Source organism: Leopardus geoffroyi, chromosome A1 (assembly GCF_018350155.1).
Source record: "Leopardus geoffroyi isolate Oge1 chromosome A1, O.geoffroyi_Oge1_pat1.0, whole genome shotgun sequence".
NCBI lineage: Eukaryota > Metazoa > Chordata > Mammalia > Carnivora > Felidae > Leopardus > Leopardus geoffroyi.
This window is the reverse complement of record NC_059326.1, coordinates 30,043,942-30,067,706: the sequence shown is the minus strand read 5'-3', so window position 1 is coordinate 30,067,706 and position 23,765 is coordinate 30,043,942. Positions and strand designations below refer to the sequence as shown.

Below are 23,765 nucleotides of genomic sequence, written 5' to 3'. Positions count from 1 at the left end.
CAAAGTGGTGGATTACTGAGCTGGCCACATCTTCCTGGAAAACATAGTCAGCTATTCAGTCACATGACTCTCCACCCCTCCTAGTCAGCTATGTGGAACCACTATACCTGGAACAGTCCACGCGGACAGGAAAGGAGGATATATCAGCCAGGATCCTCCAACTCTTATCTACCATTGCTCAAAGGTCACCCCCCCAATGTATCACCTCCCCACTCACTTCTGAGTTATGACATCCGGTCCCTCCAGGAAGCCGCTGGAGAAGCCCAGCCCAGGGCCAATGATGCACGGCTACCTCTCAGCCCAGAAGTGCCAGGGAAGTCACAGGCCTTGTGTGTTTGGTCAGGTCAGATCTGAGCCGAGAAGCCCGAAGGCCCCCACTCCGGTGGACAAAATGAAACCCATGCTGAGCCCAGGTGGTGGCGGTACATTCAGACTATGGCAGTGTTGGCCAGGCCATCCACCCAGCAACCATCTAAGGCCAAGAGGGCAAGTGGGGCTGAGTAAATCTGGAAAAGTACATAAAATGGTCTGGAACTAAAATTACTGCTCTATTTTTCTTAGACAGTGTGCTCCTTGATGGCAGACATCCTATCTCACCATTCCCAGCATCCTTGTATCCCCAGAATTAAGGCCCAGACACACCATAACAGACTGGAGTAAGCCCTGTTAATGTACATTTTTTTGTAAATGCTCATCTTACCTGGTCATCCTGGGCACTAGAACACTTATGATAATTGTCAGATGGGTTCACCCATGACAAATGTTTACGTGTGGCACTTTTGGGAAGGGATTCTTTGATTTGGGCCATTATTTTACAAACAGCCAAAAAAAGACAAAATGAGAATAAACACACTCCCAGGGTACTATGGTAATGAAGAAGATAGGCTTCGGAATCTAACAGACCTAGTGACATGTTTGTATAACCTCACTGGATCTTGGTTTTCTTTTCTGAAAAATGGAGAGCATGATATCCGTCTCACCGCCCCATTGGGGAAGCGTGTGGGATTGTGCCATGTCAACTTGGTTAAGCTGGGAACCGTGATGACAACTGTTTCCCAGAGGGCTCAAGGTTAGGATTGGCCAAAAGAGAAACCTGTCCAAAATTTGGGAGACGGAAGTGAAACAGGAGAGAGGGGAAGGGCAGGAGACCTTTCCCTGCAGTCAGACATGGTGACGGTGACACAGCAGTACGGATCCCAGCCGGTGCTGACTTCCCTCTGCTCCACACCTAGCTTGTCCCCCAGACGGCGGCTTCTGCTCATCAAGAGCAGCCACAAGCCCACCCCAGATGCTTGGCTGCAAACCACAGAGGCAGGTGCCACACAGAAGCTATAGCTCCCCTCGGTCCTCTCCAAGTAATCCTCCCCTTGCAATCCACCTTCAGCGACTGGACGTGCTTAGTTTCCCAGATCTCACTGCGAGCTCCGAACTGCCTATCTGGGCCACTGCTTCAGGACAACCGGTAAATGACACCGCCAACCCTTCAGCTCCCTCTCCCAGGCTTTCACTTCCCCACCTTGCACAGGTATGTAATAAACCTGCTTTCCAGGGAGAACCCAATTTGCAGCTTTTGCTGATATCTGTGGTCCAAATACTCCCACTTTTCAAGCCATCGATATGAAGTCATTGAACATGGAGTTGGGAAGAAAGGCGCACAAGTGCTCTCAGGAGCTCATGAGCCAGCCCCAGCTCGACCCCGAATGAGCCCCTCATCCCATGACACTCACATGGTTGCTCTCTTTCCTTGACTGAACTCGGACTCATACAGCCAGATTACAGGGTGATGGGCATTGCACTCAATACAGCACCTGGCACACAGGAAATGCTCAATAAGTTAAAGTTAGTGGGTTATAGGAACCAACCCTCATGTTGTCTTTGGTTCCAAACCAGCTAAAGGAAGGTATGTACCTGCAACCTACAAAAAAAAAAAAAAAAAAAAAGAGTCCAGAGATAAAAGGATTTTCCAACTAACGCAAGAACAATTTTTACATAGATTAACAAAATGCTGTTTGCATCTATTTACAAATTAAGTAAGCAAATTCCATTTCCTACAAAACAAATATGAATTAAGGAAATAATAGAATATTTTGCACGTGCAGCAGTGGGGAAGGTTGCACTCCATGAATATTAAGCAGCAATTTTGTAGTTAACATTAAATGACCATCTCGGGGAGAAATTTATAGTTACTGAATCTGAGGCAGAAGCTTCCCGCTCCTTTCCCATAAACTTATTAGCAGACAAAGCCTGCCTGCATAAACTTAAATTTCAATACTGCCCTTCCCCTCCTAGTCTGTTCTCTTACCTGCGTTCTTCACTAGCTCTGTAGTTGTGGTCACAGAATGTAAATATCCTTATCTCATCCGTGAAGCACTTTCAAAATTCAAAGCATTTAACATGTAGGATTCTTTTCTTCCTGGGCTTATCAAACAGCATGATGACTGATAGTTGCTCTTAATTTTAACCAAGGGTTTCAAGTTTATAATATTTGCTTCCCCAGCTGAGAATGACTAAATCAATGCTTACTTTGAAGTTGATTGTATATGGATTATTAAACAGTTATAAAGGCATGAAAACACAGAGCAAACTACTCGTTCTCCCTCACCTCAGAATCGGCAAAACTTTTAGCCAAATAGTGCTAAGAGAAACGTCTCTCTGGATTCAGGGCACATGCTCTTTTCCCTCTGCCCTGGAGCTACATTATTTGCACCAAATTCTTCATCTTCACAAAAATTCTACATCTGAAACCCCTGTGCTCTGCAAAGGACGCTTCACTGTATCACGGCTTTCTTTCAAATGACAGAGAACTTTGTTTCTCAGTCCACAATTGTTCAAAATTTATTGTTAAGTCATCAAGCTTATTTCTGAGGAGATTTGGGTTCCTCTAAAGTGCACTCTCTACAAACAGTGGCTGCCTCTAATAGTTACCCAGAGGTGACTTTTTGTTCTTTGTTCTGATCTTTCTGTCTCTTTGAACTGCACTATAGCCATGGGAAGGATTTTATAAATCCTGGCTTGGATGGGACCAGGTAGAGAAAGAAAACAACCTTTGGGTTAACTATCACCTGGACAAAACATCCCTTCTTGTACAGAATTCACTACTTCTGTATTCTTTCTTGAATAAATCTATCCAAATGAAGAAGGGAAAGTCGTTGCAGGCAAAGGAAATGGCAGGTGCAAAAGTGTAGGGATCAGAGAAAATATACTGCAGTTCAGTATCAGGAAATTTCCCAAAGATGGAAAGGTAGCAGTAGATTTCACAACTCCACAAAACATGGCGCCGTTTTCTGCTCTTGACCTTGGATGGGTGGACTGTCCATTGTCATCCCAGATTAAGGAAAGGTTGAGGGGGAGGAATGTGGCCAAGGGCTCCGGAGACTTCTTTGTACTTTGCACTGTTCATATGCAAAAGAATGACGGCAAGATGGCTGCTTACACTGCACTGTTTAAATAGCTCTTGTATATCAAGCTAAGGCTTTGGACTTGGTCAGGCAGGAAATGGGAGTCCATTGTATTACTTTTAGCATGGAAGTGATGAGAACAAATTTGAGAGCTAGACTAGAGGGAGGCAAGATCCACTGGGAACCACTGCCACAACCCATGCCAAAAGTGTCAAAAGCTTGGGGGTGCTTGGGTGGCTCAGTTGAGTGTCCGACTTCGGCTCAGGTCATGATCTCGCGGTTCCGGGGTTTGAGCCCTGCCTGGGGCTCTGTGCTGACAGCTCGGAGCCTGCAGCCTGCTTCTCTGATTCTGTGTCTCCCTCTCTCTCTGCCCCTCCCCTGCTCACATCGTCTCTCAAAAATAAATAAATGAAAAAAAAATTGTTTTTTAAAGTGTCAGAAGCTTGAACTAAGGCAGTGACTGGGGCAAGGGTGGGCCGGAGACAAAGGAAGGGCTTAATAAGAAACTGAACGCTCCCTGTAAGTCGTGGGGGGGCTTAAGGCCTCAAGGGTGACACTGAGGATCTGGCTTCGGAAAAGGGTAGGTTTCTGCTTCAAAGGGAGAGTAGAGAAGGGGGTGATGTGGGGAGGAGGGTGGAAGAGCAGGAGTTGAGCTTTGGATTTCCTAGGGTGCGGGTGGATGAACCTCCCAGACTGACCACGGGAGGGCGGGGTGCCTAGGCCTACACCATTGCCCGCCCCCCCAGGGCCTCCCTTTCTGTCTGCCCGCGCCTCCCAAGCCTCCAGGAAGGACACCAGTATTTCTGCCCACCCCCCCTCCCCCGACCCCCACCCACCGCCTCGCCCTTTCTTATCCTCACACTTCCCACTCCTCTACGGATCTGCTGGATCGAGGACTCTGCCTGTCTCCAGGGCGGAAACAACTCCCAGAGCTCCATCAACGGTTCAGAGGTGGGACTTCCCTCCTGCGGGGCAGAACCTTACCTCTCACTGGCAACTGAGGAGCAGCGGCCCTCATAGCCCTCCCAGGCCCCGCAGCTCCAGACAACCAGAGCGGAATATCCCAGCCCAAGCGGTTGCAGCTGTTTCCCTTCCTTTCGCCTTCATCCCTAGTCTCCGGAGCCAGAAACCTGGCTTGTGGTCCTCGCTGCTGCTTCTCCTCATGCCCCAGCCTCAGCCCCGTCCCTCCCCTGTAGCTCCTGTGCTTTCCACCAGCCTCCCCCCACCGGCCCGGGCCCTCTGCTTCTCATCTGGCCCCCTTCCCAAATCTTCTCCTTCTAGGTTGCCAGAAGGCGGTCTCAAATGCAAATCTGATCACGTGCCTTAAACTACTTTTACAAATCGGAGCACCTGGGTGCCTCAGTCGGTTGAGCCAGGGATTCTTGATCTTGGCTCAGATGATGATCTCCCGGTTGCTGGGCTCCAAGCCCCTCATCCGGCTCTGAGCAGATGCCAGGAGCCTGCTTGGGATTCTGTGTCTCCTTCTCTCTGCCCCTCACCTGCTTGTGCACTCCCCCAACCCCCTCTCCAAATAAATAAACTGAAAAAAAAAAAAAATACTTTTACAAATCTACATTCCCCCTGAGGACAAAGCACAGACTTCCAGGTGAGTCACAGGAGCCTTTGACATTTGGGTTTTACCCATCTCTCTGCCGTCATTTCTTAACCCTCCCCTCACACACTGCTGTGGCTGCTTCGCTGCTTTTCCCTTTTGAGCTTTGTGCCCTACCCTGACCATGTCTACCCAGCGATTTTTTTTTTTCTCCATAATTCATCTGGGGGACCTTTCCTGTCTCCTCGCAGAACTAAGCGCTCCCTTATTTACCTCCTGCAGCCCATTGGCAGATTCATTCGTGTGTATATCTTGTCCCCCTCCCAGACCATAATCTGTTTCAGGGTAAGGACCGTGGTCTTCTCCCCAACCTTTGGCTTGGTGTCTGGGACACAGTGGCCCTTTAGTAAATGTCCACTGCATCAGCAAGTGAACAGATAACAGGAATACAAAGATTCGCTCCTATGCTCCTCCTGGAAACTGCCTGGTATTTCTTACTCTCTCTTCTAATGACACAGCATTTACTTTAATTCTGAGCTTCCTGACAGCCAATGCATAAAGAGAAACAATAAAGGATATGGCGTTCGTTGTCTGAAAAAAAGCAAAACTTTCACTACTGCAGTAGAGACAAACTTTTTCCTGGTAATAAATTTTCAAAGGAATTCATCACATGAGTTCTTGCGCAAGGAACATTGAACAACATAATGGGCAGTATCTTTAAGCAGTTTTTACAGAAGCTTCAGAAATATTCTTCACTTCACTGTTTCCAGTATTAAATGCTTTAAAAAAAAAAAAAAAAAAAAAAAAGATAAAGACCTAGCACTAAAACATGATTCATGAAAGAACTTCCACTGGGAAAGGGTAAACTAATGAGCACCACATTTAGAGCTTTCTGGTGATCAAGGATATAGCTTTAGCCCACATAGGAGACTGTACATCTATAAACTCTATTTCTCAAATATCAGTTGTCTCAGCGAGGCTTTGACAGGAGCTAAATAACGGCCCCAAATTGGCTTCTCCGAGAGCCTAGAAAACTCCCACTCATTCAAGGGTAGCTATTTGTAGCATGTAAACTCTTGCCAGACTGAGAGAAGAATCTGGCCCAGTGAATAAAAATACAGAAAATAAATGCTTGGAAACTTGTAGGAGGAGAAGAGGCTCTGGGTTGATTGTCCAACCACAGCATTTAGTTTTCCTGGGCTTCATAGAGGCACTCAAAACAGTTACCGGTGTGTCGGCTTATCACTAGTTCCTAAGCTCTGTAAGATGGTAAGTAAACTACCTTTCTGTGTCTCGGTGTCACAAAGCACTAGTCACCCTCCCCGCCCCCCCCCTCCGCCAGCCCCGCCCACCTCTACCTACAAAGACAAGTAGGAAGTCAACGGTAATTAAAGCTCTAGTAATGGGACTGGGCAGGAGGGCGAGGGATGGAAATTGTCAAAGGTAGAGTAAGGTACAGAAACAGGTTAACAGTTCTTCAGAACGTTAAACACAGAGGCGCCTGGGTGGCTCAGTAGGTTGAGCTTCAGACTCTTGATTTTGGCTTAGGTCATGATCAGATCATGATCGCAGGGTCATGGGATCGAGCACCTCGTTGGGCTCTGCACTGGGTGTAGAACCTGCTTGAGATTCTCTCTCTCCCCCTTCTCCCCCACTCACACTCTCTCAAATAAAAAGATAATAATAAAATTAGAAAAAAACCAGAATGTTAAACAAAAAAACAGCTCATTTCAGTCAGCCCAAAAAAAGACTTTCGCAAAGACAAAAAAAAAAAAAAAAAAAAAAGCAAAAAAAAAAATGTTGTGACAATTATTTTCACATCTAAGTTTGCTAAATATTGAGACCTCTGGTATAAAGAAAATGAAAGAACTCTAACTTCTAAAATAAGCTGCTAAAAAAATATCAGCAAAGCCATTTTCTAGAGCAAAGTAAGTGGATGTTGCTTCAGCATATTGATTGATACATAATCCAAACATATTGACTTATGTGTAATTAACAAAAGAGTTTAATTAATCTGCTGATTGAAAATGTCATCAATCTTATTCAAGTGAGTTTTAATTCAAAGATAATATCATCATGAGTATTATGCTCAAGTAATTTTATTTAATTAATCATAAAAACTTGTCCTCACGTATGGCTTTAGCCTCAATAAATCATAAAATAGCTGACAAATTTTCTTTCTAGGAGAAAATTAAAGATATCAATTTGAGGCACTTTATTTTATATTATTGCTTGATGTGTTCAGAAATGAAAATGATATGTTTCAAAAGATATCTTCTTTCCTTTTCTCTCTACTTACATAATCACATAGGATGACAATTCTTTTGTGAGCATTCCTGTATCCGTGAATAAAATAAATTTCTCTAAATTATTTTAAAGGAAAGGCTGTGTTTTCTCAGGCTTGAGAAATATCTGAGCTTGTTTTTCTAAAACCTTGGCAGAAAAAACAAGGACCAACTACTGAATAATCATTCAAATGACAAGTCTTCATTAGGTTGAATTACTGAAATGAAACTATTTCAGTAATTGTTATTCCTCCCTCATCCTATATAGCAAGCTAAAATGAACAAAATACACTTTGGGTCTAGAAAGCAGATCCCCCAAAGCCAATTAATGCTCCCAAGCTAGTAGGATACTAATTAGCAATTATTTCTGCCCAGTGATGCCCAGGCATCCTGGGTTGCTAAATTTTCCCCATGTCCTAAACCACCAGAGAACACTCATTGAATAGTGATAGTTCTTTCTAGGGTGGCTTACAGAATGTGTCTGTACCATACTAAATGCCCTCCTTCCTCATCCCTGAGAAAGATCACTTGGTGTGGACAAGGAGAAGCTACAACAGGTATGGGCTTTAGAGGCAGAGATTTAACAGAAGGAACTAAGTTGTAACTGAACAGCCTATGAAGGGTGACAAGCAATGAGAAAGAAAGATAGGTGGAAAGGAGATGTGGTTTAGAAAGACATGGAGGAGGAGGTGTGGGGAAGAAACAAGGAGAGAGAATGCCTTCTCCTCTCCACCAGTGTGAATCAAACTGCAGTTCATACAGTGGGACCTAATTAAACCAAAACTCGCTCTCCAGGAAACCCAAAATCGCTTGGAGATCCTATTGTCTTTAGTGATCAAAATGCAAAGAGAGCATCAGTGGTGTGAAGAAAGGTAAATCCTATTTGGGGGGAATTCCAACGCATTTTCAGGATGCTTGGATTGCTGCCATAACCCTCATTTCCTCCTCTAAGTACAATCTTCCTAGAATAAATGAATAAATCTAGCGATTTTTTTTTTCCTCTCAGAAGGAAAAGCTTAAAATGTGAGGTGGGCTAAAAATGTTTTTAGCCCACCTCATGTAGTGTTCATAGGCTACAAAGCCCTTTAAAATTGATACATGAAAGTTCTAGGAGATTCACTGGTAAACAATGGTTCTCATGGCCAGCACATTTTTCTAGAGAAGATGACATGATTTTTACCTCTATTGAATTAAATCTAACAAATATTTATTGAGCACCCATTATATCCAAGGTAGTAGGCTGCGAGTAATAGAAAAGTCACATATAAAATAGTGCCAGCCTTCAAAATTTTTGCCACTGGAAGGACGAAAATGGAGAATAAAATAAGACAAGTACACACACTAACAAATGACTCTAACAGAAGCAAAATAACGTAAGCGCCATAAAAAGATACAAACAAAATGAAATAAGGTGTCAAGGAAGGTGTCTTAGTCTGTTCCGTCTCCTATAACAAAGTACCATAGACCGGGTGGTTTATAAACAACAGACCTTTCTTTTCTCTCTGTTCTGGAGGCAGGCAGTCTGAGATCATGGTGCCGACATGGTCTGTTCTGGTGAGAGCCTTCTCCTCAGTCATAGACTGTCAACTGCTTCCTGGATGCTCACAAAGTGGGAGAGTGGAGAGGAAAAGCAAGCTCACTGGTGTCTCCTCTTATAAAGGCACTAATCCCCTTCAGGAGGGCTCCCACCCTCATGACCTCATCAAATCCTAATTACCTTCCAAAGGCCCCACCTCCTAATAACATTACATTGAGGGATAGAGTTTCAGCATCTGAATTGGGGCGGTGGGGGGAACACATACATTCAGTCCACAAACAGAGAAAGAGAGGATACCTAGTTTATTTGGGGGATTCATTCGCTCATTCAAAAATCATGTCATGTGCTCTGCCTACAGCCTTTGTCCTGTGCCAGGATTGGGATGCAATGCAAAACAAACAAAAGGGGAAAATAGTGAAGTACCAGCCTGAACATTAGGTCTATTTCTCTTTCAGTGGTTGATTGGTTATCTTTGTCCACATGCTCACCAATACGTAAAAGTGTCAGACTTTACTTTTTGCACACAGAGGGTAAAAGATGTTGTTCCCTATTTTAATTTGCATTTTGCCAAATAACTACTAAAATGGAACGCTTTTCAAAATTCTTGTGTTTATTGTTCACTCACTTCTCTGCTGTGACTTGCTTTTCATATCCTTTGACATTTTTTCCCTGTATTTTCTTTGTATTTTTCTTATTCATTCATAGGGATTTTTTATTTATTGTGGACACTGATCCTTTCCCGTGGGCACAAAAAATACCCTCTCCTGTCCATAGGTTGTTTTTAAATTTCAATTTATTGAGCATTTTGCCTTGTGGAGTCAAAATTATCTAGCTGTTCCATAATAGAATGTGCTTTTTGATCTTTAAAAAAAAAATTCATTCTTTATCTCTAGTCCACATTTTTTTCAATTATTTTCTATGGTTTTTTTTTAAACATGTTTTTCCTAGTAGTTTCTTTTCGCTTCCTAGAGTTTCATTTTCCACACTTTTGTCTGGAATTTGCTTGTGTATGGTGTGAAGTCATAATCTAATTCTCCTTTGCCTTCCTTGCCGAAAGTCAGCTGTCTCAACATTGTGGAGTTTGTAGGGTATCTTTCCCCACTGGTGTTGATGTCCCTTCAATAAACCAAGCTCCACACCTAAGTTATTTTCTGGGGCCTCTCTGCCATTCCACTGATGTGTTTATAAATTCCTCTGACGTTTTCTTTTTTTTTTTAATTTTTTTTTTTTAACGTTTATTTATTTTGAGACAGAGAAAGACAGAGCGTGAATAGGGGAGGCGCAGAGAGAGAGGGAGACGCAGAATCTGAAACAGGTTCCAGGCTCTGGGCTGTCAGCACAAGCCCAACGCGGGGCTCGAACCCACGGACCGGGAGATCATAACCTGAGCCGAAGTCGGCCGCTTAACCAACTGAGCCACCCAGGCGCCCCGCCTCTGACGTTTTCTATTTGCTGTGCTTTTACTTTCCTTCATGCATTTTCTTGTCCTACTTTTTGTGGATTAATTACCTTTTCTTCATTTTCCTTATTTTCCTTTACCCACTTAGCATGATAGTCTATGTTTGTGCCTTTAGTAATTATGCCTAGATTTTTCATATGTATGTATAGTTAATATATATGATATATTTATAAGGTATATAAAGGTATAGGGGCGCCTGGGTGATCAGTCGGTTAAGCGTCCAATTCTTGGTTTCAGCTCAGGTCATGGTCTCACAGTTCGTGGGTTCAAGCCTCACATCAGGCTCCACACTGATGGTGCAGAGCCTGCTTGGGATTCTCTCTCTCTCCCTCTCTCTCTGCACCTACCCTGCTCGTGCTCTCGCTCTCCCTCTCTCAAAATAAAAAAAAAAAAAAAAAACTTAAAAAAAAAGATATATAAAGTTATATATATAGTTAAATTTAAATTTTTCTATTGAAAGCTACAGTTCATACACATATCTGTCTTCCTTCTAAACTAAACTAGAACCTTGAACCTAGAACCTAGAACCCTTCAGAATCACTCCCCTGCTGTTGTGCTCTGTTTGTTTGTTTGATATTTCAGATCATTTTGTTTTCAGCGCATATGATGAACAATGCTGTCGTTATTCTCATTGATTTTAATGTCAATTCTCATTTAGATTTACCACCACAATTTATTTGCTCCCTTTGCTACTTGCATTCCACTTCTTCCTTCTGAATATATTTTTCTTCAAACTAAAGTATATCATTGAGTAATCTTTTTAGTGAGCGTGATCTATTCAAGTTACTGTTTGTGGAAACCTTTCTAAGTCCTAGTAGGCCTGAGATGTCTATTTCTTACTTGTACTCTTCTATTTAATTTTTTAAATAGGTAAAACAAGCACCTGACCCAAAACAAAACAAGAAGTATAAAATATCCTACTCATTATAAATGTTTAAATCCCCAATCATTTGCCATTAGGACTTTAAAAATTTATCCCGTTGCCTTATGATAACTATCACTGCTAAGAGGTAGGCTGCCCACCTTATTATTGTGAGATTATGGTCTACGTTTTTATTTTTTTCCTCCAGTGGCTTATAGGATTTCTCATTATGCTTGATATTTGGCGTTTGGACTACTAAGAGCCTAGATGTGAAACTCATCCGTCTACATCTGTCTATCACTATTTTTTCTATTTCTTAGCCTCCCAATTGGCTAATTTTATAGTCTTCTGCTCAGGCAGAGTGAGCTTGACCAGCTCCAAACCAGTGTTTAAGTGAGTTTATGGTCTCAGGGTTCTTGTTCCACCCTGGTTGCATGTATCTGGGCCTGGGCTTGGATGTGACCCAATCCTGTTGTTGACCTGGTAAGATGGCTTCCACCCTCAGCCTGAGGCAGCAGCTGGTTTCAGGTGGCAGCCCTATGTAGTGGGCAGCCATTATTTCCCCCCTTACAAGTAAATGAAGCACTTTTCTAGCCCAAAGTCTCACCCAGGGGGCCCCCGGTGCCCCCAGCCCAACCCAGTGTTTGTGGACTCAACGCCATCCCAAGATGCTGTTCAAAACATAGCCACTCCAGCCTCTGTTGCCTCCAGGCCTCCCTGAGCAAGATGGCTTTGCTTCCTTCTCACTGCTCTCAGTTCCCTTTCCATTTTCAGCATTAGAGGACCTACTTGCTTTTAGTGTGCATTTTTAATTTTTAAACATTTTACCCGGGATTTTGATTAATTGAGATGGCGAAGCATATTTTATTGTGTTCAATCTATTCTCCTGTCCAGGACATTTCTTAGTACTTAACGTCACCAAGATTGGAAACCTGAGAATCATACAGGATTCCTCCCTCTCCCTCAGTCAGTCAGTTACAAATCCTTATTTATTCTCTTCCTAATGACCTCTCAATTTCATGTCTTCTTCTCTGGGTCACCTATTTACTGCCAAAGCCAGTTCCTTGGCTTAAGCTATTAGACTTCCTTACCTGGGAATTTTCTTCCTACAAAAATCTCCTAATTGTTCTCAGTCCCTTCCAATCCAACCTGTAAAATGGCACCAAATTAATATATACATTTAAAATATTTTATTTCTGATTATACTAGTATTATTATTCAATAAATGGCATTGGGACTTTTGTTAGCCTTTTTGAATCAAAAACTAACAAGAAACTCACATCTTATTAATATCATACCACGTGCAAAAATACTGTAGTATAGTCTGGAAACCTTAAAAGCACCAAAAGGAAAACATAATTCAGAAATTAGTCTAGTGTGGGAAAATCTCTATTTATCAAAATACATAAGCTTATTTAAAAAACTTATTAAAAACTTATTGCAATAACTCATGTGTGGAAAGAGTTGCAATGTGAAAATATTGCAAATGTGAAAGCCTAAGTCATTAAACAGAGGCATAGCATGGTTGTATCTGTTTTATAGCTAACAAATCTGAGTCACAGGCATGTGTATATGAATACGTACGTGGCATACGTGCATACATACATTTATGTATGCACGTATGCATGTACATATACACCAAATACATAGAAAGGTAACTGAGGGACAGAAAGAATAAACCACACTTATTAGAAGAGAATATAAGTTGGTGGGGAAAGTGGTGAGAAAATCCAGGATTCCCTCTGTGTATGTATGAATGTTTTAAATCCTTTTGGTAAAAACACGTGCATGCAGCACAAAAACTAAAGCAGGCAGAGAACCTTGAAAATACTAACAAGGACAAAGAAGAAAATTCAAATCACATATAATGCCATCACTACATATGTACAGATCAATGGCTTCCCCTTCCCTAGGAGATAAACTGCAAATGCCTCAGCAAGTAACATTCTTACCCCTGTCTCCTTCCTAGCTTTGCATGGTATTCTCCCCCAACTAGTAACCTAACATCTGACCAGGACTTGAAATTTTCTGAATACATCCGCTATTACTTCTGCCTGAAATATATTCTCCCACCTTCGGCTGGCAAACAGTTGTTGGTCGGTTCTGTATTCCCTTTTTCTGCCGCATATGACAGTACTTCCGTGAATGCTTCTCCTCTGATAGTGTTAGTTTACCTCCTCTGCTAGACCAGCGGCATTTGAAGGAAGTGATTCATCAATGCCTTCCCCTACTCGCCTACCTGCCCAGTGACTGGTATAGGCACTGGCTCATGGTGGGGCACTCACTAGGTGATGAATGAGTGAGTGCTTAAAAGCAGGCATGCGGGGCGCCTGGGTGGCGCAGTCGGTTAAGCGTCCGACTTCAGCCAGGTTACGATCTCGCGGTCCGTGAGTTCGAGCCCCGCATCGGGCTCTGGGCTGATGGCTCAGAGCCTGGAGCCTGTTTCCGATTCTGTGTCTCCCTCTCTCTCTGCCCCTCCCTCTCTGCCCCTCCCCCGTTCATGCTCTGTCTCTCTCTGTCCCAAAAATAAATAAACGTTGAAAAAAAAAAAAAAAAAAAGGCAGGCATGCAAGCACAGGAGAAGCAATACAAGAATACAAGGATTACTGAGCGGCAGTGGAAACTCAGCTTGAAATGTATTACATTTTACTGCCCAGGATCCAAATGCATCATTTAACTCAGTTCCATCAATTCCTCAAGCCACACCCAACACCTGGAGAGCAGACGTGGAGCAAAGGGGAGAGAGCATCCGGCAGAGGTGCTCAGGGATGCAGCGATGAGGAAGGGGCTGGCATCATTCTGGAGTGGTGCGGAGCACGTGGTTAAGTGACTGGTTGTGGCTGGGAAGGGAGCAAGAGCTGGAGTGACAGCCCTGGGGCTGAGGTGAAGGAATGGGTTAATGTAAATTGCAGGGTGGGGTTCAGGGCAAAGCATTCCAAAGCCTTCTTTCCCAAAGTAGTTCCAAAAGTATGTAAATAGGTATTGATGCACAGGGGAAAGTCTTACATGGCCAAGTGTTTGGGAAACACTGGATTTAGCAAAGGTAGAGACAATTCTTAGTAGCAGGATTTCTCAGAGACCCGACTTTGTTTAGAAAGCTGCTTTATGAAATGTCAAAAGCAGGGTGCTGTACCAATGTTTACCAAATGTATTTGACACAGTGTATCGGTTTGCTAGGGCGGTGGTAGCAAGAACCACAAACTGGCGGCTTCAACAACAGAAATTTGTCATCTCACCGTTTTGGAAGCTGGGAGTCTGAGATCAAGATCTCAGCAAGTTTGCTTCCTTCTGGAGGCTGTGAGGGAGAATCTGTTCCAAGTGTCTCTCCTAGCTTCTGGTGGCCTGCTGGCAATGTCTTGACTTCCCTGGGCTTATAGATTCTTCTGCTTTCACGCTCACATGGCATCCTCCCAGTGTGGGTGGCTGTCTCTATATTTGTCTTTTCCATAAAGACACTAGTCACGTTGGATGAGGGCTCACCCTTCTACACAGTATGACCTCATCTTAACTTCACTGATTACAACTGCAACAACCCCATCTCCAAACAGTCACACTCTGGGGTACTGCAGGCTAAGAATTCAAGATATAAATTTTAGGGGGAAATGATTCAATCCATATTGCTGCTGGGTGAACTAGGGAGACCTTGGGTCCTGGGGCCTTGTCTCAGCCAGATCTGAAGGAGTCACGGAAGATGACTGGTCTAGTCACAAGAATGAATTTAAGGACAGACACATAGCACAGAGGATGAGGAACACAAGCAGGAAAGTTTATTAAAAGCGAAAAGTACACTTTTGAGATATGAGAAGGGTTGAGCTCAAGACAGACAGAGAGAGAGAGAGAGAGAGAGAGAGGGAGCTGTGTGCCCTGGGGCTTGGGCTTCTACCTTTTATTGACAGTTCTGAGGGGCAGAATATTTATTGTATTTATTGGGACAGAAAGCAGAATTCCCGAGCCTTTTCTTCTCAATTTGGTCAGGGGGTTCCTGTCATGGCATCTGCCATCTTGGGCCTGTCTGGTTAGATCTGGCTTCTTGTGGAGTGCTGTCAGGACCTGCCTCTGATCCTCCCAATAGCTGGCCAGGACTTCGTCCTTGCTGGCCTCCCCGTATCCTGTTAGTACCCATCTAACTGCCTACTCTAACATTAGCACACCTTTTGGCATATAACGTGTAGCAAAACCACTGTCTCCCTGAACTCAGTTTTGGTAAGATCTGCTACAATGGATTCTCTATCATTAGGTTCTTCCAAAAGACAGCTAAAGATAGGGGTCCTCATTCTCCGAGACCCTAGAATGCACCAGGCAATCCAAGAAAGGTGATGTTATGATGACATTTTACAAATGAAAAATGAGAAATTTACAAACGAAAAAACAGATTCTGATCACCAAAGACACTCATCCAACGTAACTGAGCCATGTTTCAAACCAAGGTCTGTCTCATTACCAAACCACTTCTCTCTCCACTCCAACTTGCTGTTTCCCAAATGATATGGATATCATTAAAGCAAGATCCTTGCTGTGGAAATAATGGGGTTATTTCCCCACCCCTCACTAATGCCTAATCCATACTGAAAAGTGGTTGAGATTTGAAACAAAGCAAAGGCAGGGAGGCTTCTTTCCCATCATTGAAATAAATCTGTTTCATACATAGGAAGCACTCCTGGTTAAATGTTTACCTTTTGAACCCTACACTGAAGGAAATGGTTTCCTGAAGCTTTGGCTAATCTTTTAGCAAACTGTCAACCTTAAAACTTGGGTGCTTCTTGATGAGGATTTTAACTGCACTATTGATTATAGTGCAGCTAGAAACCATTTTCAGACTTATCTTCATATGATTTAATTGACATTGAGAGGTATTTTAATTGAAACGTTAGACTTCCTCAGTAGAACTACCCTTTGTTTCTAGCAAGGCAATCTAGCTTTTATGCTTTTAATCGCCATCTGTTGTTCAATAAATGTCAAATCGTTCCTAATGGTCTCTCTAAGCATAGGGTTGGTTTTTTTTTTTTTTTAATTTGCTTTTGTACTCAGTGTTCGTTATGGGCAAATGAGTCCTTGCCGTAAAAGAGCGCCATTTCTCATGGTGCTTCAGTCCCGTTAGAAGGAAAAAGTGATTAGAAATAAAGAGACAAGAGAAATGCTTCTTTTCTTTTTTTTTTTTTTTAATTCTTCTCAGCAGTGGGGGGATTTAGAAAGTCTATAAAAATGTTTCCTTCAGCACTGCTGGTGATTCTACTCCCATTCAAAGCATAAAAGGAACAGAGACTTCTGAAAATCTTTGAGTTGCTTAAATTGTCTGAAATGATTAATATATTTAAAAAGATAGGTGAGGGAGAACATCCACTGGACTCAGCCAAATTTGAGCTGTACCAAGGAGATCTTGACTTCACATGCCAACAGGGACTCTTTTTTTGGGTTTGTTTTTGTTTTTGTTTTTTTTTAAACCTTGTGGGAATTTTGTAGAGATAAAGCAGAAGCAATGCAAGGACTCTATTACCCAGGACCCCACAATGGATTCTGAACTGAACCAGCCTACTCTCCAGAGGCGGAGGAAGGGAATGGCCAGTGACTTCCAATGATGCTCAGCTATGACAGAGAAGGAAAGACCCTCCCTGGGGAGATGCAGAAAATTTTTGCTCTTCCTCATTAGCTTCCTAACACCCAACATCCTCCATGAAAGGTCACCTTCCAAAGTTAGGAAGCCAAATGACGCTGGCTCTTGGGAGCCCTGGAGAGTCCTGGAGATAAGGATTGTGTGGCTTCTGGGAAGGGGGAGAGGCCTTTCATTGAGACTTGCATGCATTGGGTCCCAATCGGCTTGCAAACCAAGAAGTATGCTTGATTGCTTGGATCAGGGTTTGAAATATTTTCCAAGGGTTGGAAGAAGTATAATCTAAGAAGTAATTAGAATTGGTTGAAATACAGGGCTATAAATGGGGGACTGGCACAATTTTACAAGAAACAGATCATAACTCAACATTCTAATGACTTTTTCTTTGGAGAAGGTCAGCAAAGCTATTAACAAGGGAAGTGAGCATGCAGAGTTCTCCATCCCAGACTGTGACTGAACTTTGAACAAAGTACCTCCATCAGGATTCTGACTCTAATTACCTGAGCCGTTGCCTTTGCTCAGGAACGAGGGCTGAGCGGGGGCTAAATGGGCAGTCGGGCTTCTGACTGCCCTTCTGTGCTTCTCTAGCTCTCTTCCCCAAAAGGGATAAGAATAAAGATGCTGACAAGTTCATTTTTTCAGGCACGATGGCCAAAAAGACCACAGATTATTACCAGTATTAAAGTCCTCCAAGTGGAATTCCAAGTGGAATTTCCCACACATTATAAAAAGGAGAGGAGGCTTAACAGCACTCTGTCTGTCACCCTGTCCTCTCCCCTGAGACACAGGCAAACATGCCGACATGGACCACGTGGCCATGGTGGCATTTAGAAGGGAAACCCATCCGCGGTGCTTCAGTTTGGAAACATAGCCTGGATAACTTCAAAATGAACTCACTTGCCCTGAAGCTGCCATGTGTTACTTGTGTACACATAAACTATACCACTCATTAGGTTTAAACTAAGGTCAGGGAATGTGTCTATGTATTTTTGTTTCTCTGCTAGCCATCCTTTAGGACTCAAAACAGTGCCTGGGATCTCAACAAATATTTGTTAAGTTAAAAAATAAGAATGACAAACAGGGAGTTTTCAGAGGAACCTCAGACCAGCTTGGAGCTCCTTCCAAATGACTCTGGTCTTTCCCAGTGAGCCCAGAATTTGGAGAGTGTGAGATGGTACTCCATTTCTCCATCATTCCTTCCCTCTCTAAATACCCAACACCCATCCTATTCTTTTGTTCCTCTGGGGGTTTATCATCTACTTAGATGAACTTGACCCCAGGCCTTTCCTTCTGCAAGGTCAAGACCAAATTAATCACCAGAGTCAGTGTCAAAAAACTGTATGTCTAGCTGTAAGCTCTCCCCAGGTGGCCTCACCAAATTTAAATGTTTGGTCACCGGACTTCAGAATCAAAGTACTGTCTAGTCAAAATTGTGAGGAACAAGGGGCAAATAGGTCTTCAGACAATCAGACCTTCCTTGCAGATTATCACTCCTTCAATTATACTGATTCCTACGACGGCCTGTATTTGTATGTTTTACGATTACCCAATGGATGATTATATATTTCCAAAATTTCCTTTGATTCTAACACTAACTCGTGTTAATTTTATGTTGAACTTAACTCTGGTTGCTCTCAGCTTTTAAAAAATTGGAGAATTAATGGATGGCATCCTTTAACCCAACTCCCTTATATCTGTGATACCCCCAGCCCTGGACTCCAGATCCCTGGGCCTACCCCTCTCTTTGCTTCAGCTACCCCAAAGTCTGTTTATTTTCTGACCCCTGTGTACTCCAGACTTGGTTCTGTGGGACCAAGGTAACAATATGTTGCCTTAATTACTCTTCAAAGATGTTTATTTTGAGAGGACACCAGAACTGTTTTTGCAGCCCTCCTGCTGTTAAGAATTCTAAAGGTTAAGGCCTCCAGTAAACTGTGATTAGAAAAAAATCAACGGAGTAACTGCATAATCACCGCTATATTTAGCAGGCTAGTGATTTCCAGAGAAACCTGGCATTTCTGCCCTGCAGCCTCCTCCAATCCCTCAGGAAGTCTTCTGGCCGGAATATGTGACGCTCTCCCAGCCCAGCACCTGGAGCAGAGCTACAGGCCCAAAGTAGCTTAAAATATCTTAGCATTTCATATAGTAACAGAGAATCCAACTCCAAAAGAAAAAGAAAGAAATGAAAATGGCTTACCATAAAATGGTTGGGTGAAGCAGTGCTGGTTCATAAAACAGAACTGTTATATAAAATTCCAATGAGCTTTTTTGTTCCCGTAGGTTCTTCTAAGGTATAGCCCCATTCTTTGTTTTTGTTTTTGTTTTTAGTAATCTCCATTCCCAATGTGGGGCCAGAATTCATGACCCCAAGATCAAAGTCTCATGGTCTACTGACTGAGCCAGCCAGGAGCCCCAATAATCCCCTTTCTTAAATTGCTCAAGACCCCGTAGTGACTGGTCTGGTATCGTGGTAGTCAGGTGCTCATGTCTCCCACAGACTGTGGGCTTCCCTTTCTACAGTTTTACTGCTCTCCATGAAACTCTTTTCTCTTTCTTCTGATACTGCTCTCTGCTCTTCCTCCCCTCAAAAAAAAAAAAAAATCTTACTTGTCAGAAAGTCTGTCATGTATACCTTAGGATATACTGGATTCATTTTGGGGAAGAGAGGAATGATTATCTAAACAATAATGGGTAACACTTACTGAGCACTTACCGCATGCTAGGAACTGTTCTAGGTACATCATATATATTAATTCAGTTAAGTCTCACAACCACCCAATGAGATAGTTTGTTACTATTTAATCTTCATTTTACAGATGAGAAAATTAAGGCACAGAGAGGCTAAGAAACTTGTGTAGGCTCACACAGCTAGTAAGTAGAAGAGCTGGGCTTTGAACCCAGGCAGTCTGACTCCACAAGCCATGTTCCCAACCTCTAAACTGTTCCACTTTCCAAACACTTTTCGCCACCATCACCTCTCATTTTTTAAGTAAGATGGGAGCAGAATGAGTGTTAAATCTGGCCCCTTAGCACTGCCTCCTGATCCTTCCGGCATGCTAGCTACGCCTGTTTGTCACAGTGGATCACAGGCACCCAGAAGATGAGAAGAACGGAGGGCAGAAGAGAAACAAGCTGGTCTTCAGAGTTATAGAAGGGAACTGAGAGCTGCTCACTGGGCTTTCAAACCGCTTTTCTCTACCCCAGGGTGTCATCGCGGGAGACGGGGCGGGCTCCCGGGACCCCCAGCATCTGCCAGGGCAGCTCCACTTTCAGCCGCCTCACACACACAGGGGGTCTGGGATTTACACTGAACATAGAGATTCATGGTTCAAAAAGGTTTGGAAACCCCAGGGGATGGAGCAATCACCTAGGTGTCAAGTTCCTTAATTGCTAAGCCCTCCTCATGGCTGATTTACACAGCCCTGCACTCCCTGGAGAGGGAAGGCAGGAGGGTGGAGACCAGGGCACATGCTGCAGTCTGTCTGCCAGGAAAATCTCAGTGACTGTCAGATGTCCTCGCCTCAAGCAGGAAGAGCGTTCCTAGGGGAGGCGGACAATTAGAGAAGACGGTGACTTTATCTCCAGCCCAGAAAGGCAAGCTTAAAAAAATGTTTAAGGGCAAATGGAAATAAGATGAATCTCTAAGAGCCCTGCAGCAAGCACAAAGTATTTGGAAATCCATTTCTTCCCTCGCCTTCAAAATTACTTAATTCAGTTACACAGTGTCCTCCTGTGGTCCTCACAAGTGTATTTCTCACTTGCCTGTCTATGCCCCATGTGATGCTTAAGAAGACGCACAAACAGATGTGTATGCACACATACGCACACATGGGCACACACACACATACACACACACACACACACGCATGCACACACGTAGAAGATTTAAGCCAGGCCAGCTTCAGGCACCAGTTGGGTGATCTACCCTGGGTATATCTCTCACCGGGCCATCTGTAGATCAGGAAACCAATGTCCTGTTGCCAACCCATAACATAAATTTTATTCAGGGCACCCTCAGATTTACAGGCGCCAGGGAAGCCCCAGAGCACAGCGGCAGGGGGAATGCTGGAGTGGGAATGTCCATGTTGGGTCCCAGTTCTGTCACTTACAAACTGTGGGATTTCAAGAGACTTCCTAACAGTCTCTTGAAACAGTCTCTTGTCCCCCAGGTTTATCCTCTGCAAAATGGGACTAACAATAGCGCCTGTTGGTAGGATTGTTTGCTCTAAGCATAAAGTGCTTATAACAGCGCCTGGCACGTGGCAAGAGTTGAATAAGCATTAGCTATATAGAGCTACCGAAGCGCCTGGCAGCACCCTTGGCCCGTGCTAGGTCAGCCCAGTCCTAATTCCACTCCCACTCCAGCCCCAGTGAGAGTCCGGGGCTGCTGTTCTGCAGAATGCAGATGGCCACAGTTCAACAGGAAGATTAGCAGCCGTCTTTGTTGGAGACAAACAAGTTACAAGGTTCCTGGGGGAGGCTGGCACTTCGTTAGGCTTTCTTCATAGCGCAACTTAAAATTGAAAACGCTGCCTGAAGCATCCTGCGATCAGAACAAACATTCTTCATTCATTCACCACACATTTACTGAGCGCATCTTTAAAATAATAGCCAGCCACATATGGACCTCCCTGTATAAATGCTGTGTTAAGTGCTTTCTATCCACTCATAGCAATGCTATAAGGGAGGTACTATTATTCTTTCCATTTTGTATATGAGGCTCAGAGAGGTAAGGTAACTTGCCACCGGTCACACGGCATATGGCGGAACTAAGATTCCATCAGAGAAATGCAAATCAAAACTATAATGACCTATCACCTCACCCCTCTCGGAATGGCTAAAATCAAAAACGCTGGACATAACAGGTGTTGGTGGGGAAGTGGAGAAAAAGAAACACTCATGCGCTGTATGGGAATGCAAACTGGTTCAGTCACTCTGGAAAACAGCATGGAGCTTCCTCAAAAAGTTAAAAATAGAACCCTACAATCTAGGAATCACACTCCTGGCTGTTTACTCCAAAGATACAAAAACACTAATTCAAAGGAATGCGTGCACCCCTATGTTTACTGCAGAATATTATTTTCAATAGCCAAATTATGGGAAGAGCCCAAGTGTCCATTGACTAATGAATGGATAAAGAAGTGATATAGTTACTAATATAAATATATATAGTTATCTATAAAAATATCATATATATATAATGGGATATTACTCAGCCATAAAAAAGAATAAAGTCTTGCCATTTGCAACAATATGGATAGAGCTACGGAGCATGATGCTAACTAAGCCAAATAAGTCTGTCAGAGAAAGACAAATACCATGTAATTTCATTCCTATGTGGAATTTAAGAAACAAAGCAAACAAGCAACGGGGGGGGAAAAAAGAGACGAACCCAGGAAACAGACTCTTAACTACAGAGAACACACTGATGGTTACCAGAGCAGAGGTGGGTGGTGGGACAGGTGATTTCACAGGTGAAGGGGGTTAAGAGCACACTTACCATGAGCCCTGACTAATGTATAGAATTGCTGAATCACTATATTGTATACCTGAAACTAATATAACATTGTATATTAACTACACTGGAATTAAAACTTTTAAACTTAATAAAAATAAGATAAAATCCCACCAGAGCCAGAGTTTTGTTTTTGACCACTCTGCCTCTTCCTTTACGTCTAAAGAATGCAGCCCTCAAACCCACACACCCTGGCAAGGCGGCCTGTCCTTTCTTCCTCCTCTTCCTCTGTCATCTGTGAAAAGGGAGGCTGCAAATCTCAATTCCTTTCTTGTGAATGCATAGAAAAATCCCAAGACTTCTGTCCACACAGCACACCAATACCAGAGGGGAACAGTTCTGGAGTAAGCATCTCTATTAAGCCATACAAAATCCAGGCTTCAGCTTAAACTTTTTACACAAAACCCCTCTAATATCTCTGCCACCACATCAGACAGAAGGTGTGAAGACACACTGCCTTGTTTGCAAACTGTACTAATGTAATCATAATAAAAATTGTCTTGGTGTGCCAGTCTTAGCCATTAAAAAAATAAAGAAGAAGAAAATCCCAGTAGGTATTTTGGGCTGCTTTAAGCGAAGAGAAGCTATGGACTCCTTTTTTTTAGAGAAATGAAATCCTATGTTTATTGTAATTAGCAGCCAGTATTTTGTCACCTGAACAGTAACACTAGGCCCGAGTATAGATAGTGTAATTACAGAGAATTCTAAAGGTCTCTAAAAATATTTCATAGTGACATCAAGTCAAATCATGTCTACCTCGATCCCCGACACACACACACACACACACGCACGCACACACACACAGAACTCAAGGACATCTCCCAACCTGATTTAGCTACACAATTTCTATTCAAACTGGGGAAAGTCACATAGCTAACACCCCATTCAGTTCTTTGAATTTTTATGAATAAAAAAAGAAATCCGTAAAGCAAATCCTGTGATTACAAGCATTTTTAGCACAGAGCACCAGACAGCAGTTCCTGGAAGGGCCCCTTGAATGCAACATCGTTCAGGCTCTAGGTACTCTGGGCTTAGCAGTGGGGCGAAGGTTGCGGTCACCTGGGTTCATAGTGGCCCCTCTGGGCAGGGAAGACGCCCCCTTCCCCATTTCAAAGGGCACAAGAGCTTCCCAGCCCTCAGACCTCTCCCGTCCTCCCAGATGCCAGGTTGCCATGGGAGATGAAGCTTTCTGGCTCTTTCCTGGGCAGCAATCCCTGCCGGCGTTCAGCCTGGGGGAGCCCACACTCCTTCCGTGGCTCCCCATCAGGACTGCAAACCCCACCACGCTCCGTGGCATGACAGAGCCAAGGAGCATGCACACTGGGGACTGTCATGCCTGGGGCCGGGGGTGTGGCTCTGCTTTCGACGGGGTTTGAGACTTGGGGACTGGGCCCGGCCCTCTCTGAACCTCAGTTGCATCATTAATTAGATAGTGACAATAGTGCTTACTTCATACGGTAATTGTGAGATAAAAGTGTTCTCACCACAAATAATGATGATGATAGTGATGATGATGATGATGGGGCAGAAAGAAACTTTGGGAGATTTT

At 43.4% G+C, this 23,765-nt stretch overlaps 1 long non-coding RNA gene across 1 annotated transcript in view; it reads right to left on the bottom strand.

Moving 5' to 3' along the window:
• LOC123598251 overlaps positions 1–23,765 on the bottom strand; it is a 74,474-nt gene that overhangs the window by 36,704 nt on the left and 14,005 nt on the right. The window contains exon 7 of the long non-coding RNA XR_006712463.1: positions 1,728–1,808. This is a non-coding gene — a long non-coding RNA (uncharacterized LOC123598251). The remainder of the gene's footprint in view (positions 1–1,727; positions 1,809–23,765) is intronic.